General features: G+C 40.3%; 1 pseudogene; it reads right to left on the bottom strand.

The window, feature by feature from the left end:
- Positions 1-775: 775 nt before the first annotated feature.
- On the bottom strand, positions 776-2,668 carry LOC110577588 (annotated as a pseudogene).
- Positions 2,669-3,161: the final 493 nt, after the last annotated feature.

Here is a 3,161-nt window from a genome sequence, read left to right as displayed (position 1 = left end):
TTTGCTACATCAATTGACTCTTCCTTTTACAATGATTTACTCTGTAGCATGTGATGCTGTTTTATAGCATTTTAACCACAGTAGAACTTCTTCCAAAATTGGAGTCGATCCTCTTAAACCCTGCTGCTGCTTTATCAATTAAGTTGATGTAATATTCTAAATCCTTTGTTGTCATTTCAACAGTCTTCACAGTATTGTCACCAGGAGTAGATTCCATCTCAAGAAACCAGTTTCTTTGTTCATCCATAAGAAGCAACTCCTTATCTGTTCAAGTGTTTTTTATTTTTATTTATTTTTATTTTTTTTATCTGTTCAAGTTTTATCATGAAATTGCAGCAATTCAATCACATCTTCTGGCTCTAACTACTAATTCTGGTTCTCTTGCTACTTATACCACATCTGTTGTTACTTTCTCCGCGGAAGTAATGAATTCTTCAAAGTCATCCATGAGGGTTGAAATCAGCTGCTTCCAAACTCCTGTTCATATTGATATTTTGACCTCTTCCTGTGAATCATGAAAGTTCTTAATGGCATCTAGAATTGTGAATCCTTCCCAGAAGGTTTTCAATTTACTGTGTCCAGATAAAGGAGTCACTTGGCAGCTATAACCTTACAAATTTATATTTCTTTTTTTTTTTTTTTTGCCTCAAAAAGTGACATTTGCTCAGAAAAAAATGACATGTCCATCCCTTGGCTTGCTTCCCTCCCCCTTCCTTGTCCTCTTCAGCCCCCCATGGACTGAACCCTGGGTAGGGCTAGGTAGCAGGATAACCCCTCAGATGAGGTCAGCAACACTGAGGGGCATCTCCTCAGTGGAGGTGTTTTAGATGGTCTCAATGTCTTGAAGAGGCCTCTTTTCTTCTGTCACCATGTTAATAGCCACCCTTATGGCACAGTTGTCCACCATGACTGATTCTGTGGATGTAGTTTTCCCTGTTGGTGGGAAGGTCATAATTGATGACTAAAGAAACCTGCTGCACATCAATGCCTCTGGCCAGCAAATCAGTGGTAATCAGTAGAGTGACTCCCTCGTGATAACATCTTGTTCCTTTTGGTCTATATCTCGGTGCATGGTGGACATGGTGAAGTCTTGGGGCTGTATCTTTTCAGTGAGCCAATCAACCTTCCTTTGGGTATTGATGAATATGACTGCCTGCATGATTGTAAGGGTTTCATGCAAGTCATACAGTGTGTCCAGCTTCCACTCTTCTTGTTCTACATTCATGTAGAACTCGTTGATACCCTCCAGGGTCAACTTTTCCTTCTTGACCAGAATCCAAATGGTATCCCTCATGAACTTCTTGTCACCTCAAGCATGTTGGAAGGCATTGTAGCTCACAGCAAAACCACCTGGGTGTTGATACTGAGCTTTTGGAATATGTCATAGATTTGGTCCTTGAATCTGTGGCTTAACATTTCATCAGCTTGTCTAGTACAGACATCTTGATGTCTTTGGGAGATAGGTATCTCTGGTTAAGTGTATCAAACACATGACGTGGGGTACCTGCGATGATATGGGGAACTTCCATCTGCAGCTTATGCACCTCAGCATGTACATTGGTCCCCTGAATGCAGGCATGGCAAGAGGCACCCATGTAATCTCCTAATGCCATGACTACTTTTTGTATTTGCTGAGCCAACTCTCTGGTGGGTGCCAGGACCAAAGCCTATGTAACCTTTAGATCCAACTCAATCTCTTACAGGATCGATACGGCAAAAGTGGCTGTTTTTCCAGTCCCAGATTGGGCTTGAGCAATCACATCATAACCCGGATACAAGGAAAAATGGCTTGCTGCTGGATAGCAGAAGGCTTCTCAAAACCATAGGAATAGAGGCCATGGAAAAGGGACTCAGAAAGGTTCATGTCATCAAAGCTGTCAACAGTTTCATTCCAGTTACTCTCAGTGACACCTTTGGGCTCCATCTCATTGGGGCCATTGTGTCTGGATGGGGAATCTTGACCTGGCAGATACGATCTTTAGAAACTAGACAAAATGTATTTCTTAAATAATAAGACTTGACAGTTGAAATTACTCCACGAACCATGGGCTGAAATGGGTGTTGTGTTAGCAGGCATGAAAGCAACATTAATCTTGTTGTATATCAGAGTTCTTGGGTGACCAGATGCATTGTCAATGAGCATTAATATTTTGAAAGGAACTTTTTTCTGAATGGTAGGTCTTAACAGTGGCCTTAAAACATTTAGTAAAACATGTTGTAAACTGATGTGCTGTCGTTTAGGTTTTGCTATTCCATTTATAGACACAGGCAGAGTAGAGTTAGCATAATTTTTAAGGGCCCTAGAGTTTTCATAATGGTAAGTGAGCATTGGCTTCACCTTAAAGTCACTAGCTGCATTAGCCCTTAACAAGAGAGTTAGCATGTCCTTTGAAGCTTTGAAGCCAGGCATTGACTTCTCTCTATCTATGAAAATTTTAGATGCATCTTCCAATATATAAGGCTGTTTTGTTTACATAGAAAATCCGTTGTTTAGTGTATCCATCTTCATTAACTATCTTAGTTAGATCTTCTGGATAACTTGCTGCAGCTTCTACATCAGTACTTGCTGCTTCTCCTTGTACTTCTGTATTAGGGAGATCTCTTCTTTCCTTAAACCTCATGAACTAACCTCTGCTAGCTTCATACTTTTCTTCTGTAGCTTCCTCATCCCTCCCGTCTTTGTAGAATTGAAGAGAGTAAGGGCCTTGCTCTGTATTAGGTTTTGGTTTAAAGGAATGTTGTGGCTGGTTTGATCTTTTATCTAGCATATTTCATCCATATCAGCAATAAGACTGTTTTGCTATCTTATAATTTGTGCATTCACTGGAGTGGTACTTCTGATTTCCTTCAAGAACATTTCCCTTATCATATGATCCTCTCAATAGATGCAGAAAAAGCATTTGACAAAGTACAGCATCCTTTCTTGATCAAAACTCTTCAGAGTATAGGGATAGAGGGTACATACCTCAATATCATAAAAACCATCTATGAAAAACCTACAGCGAATATCATTCTCAATGGGGAAAAACTGAGAGCTTTCCCCCTAAGGTCAGGAACGCGGCAGGGATGTCCACTATCACCACTGCTATTCAACATAGTATTGGAAGTCCTAGCCACAGCAATCAGACAACAAAAAGAAATTAAAGGCATCCAAATTGGCA

Source organism: Neomonachus schauinslandi, chromosome 1 (genome assembly GCF_002201575.2).
Source record: "Neomonachus schauinslandi chromosome 1, ASM220157v2, whole genome shotgun sequence".
Taxonomy (NCBI): Eukaryota; Metazoa; Chordata; class Mammalia; order Carnivora; family Phocidae; genus Neomonachus; species Neomonachus schauinslandi.
Note: the sequence above shows the minus strand (reverse complement) of the source record. Positions and strands in the feature narration are given on the sequence as shown.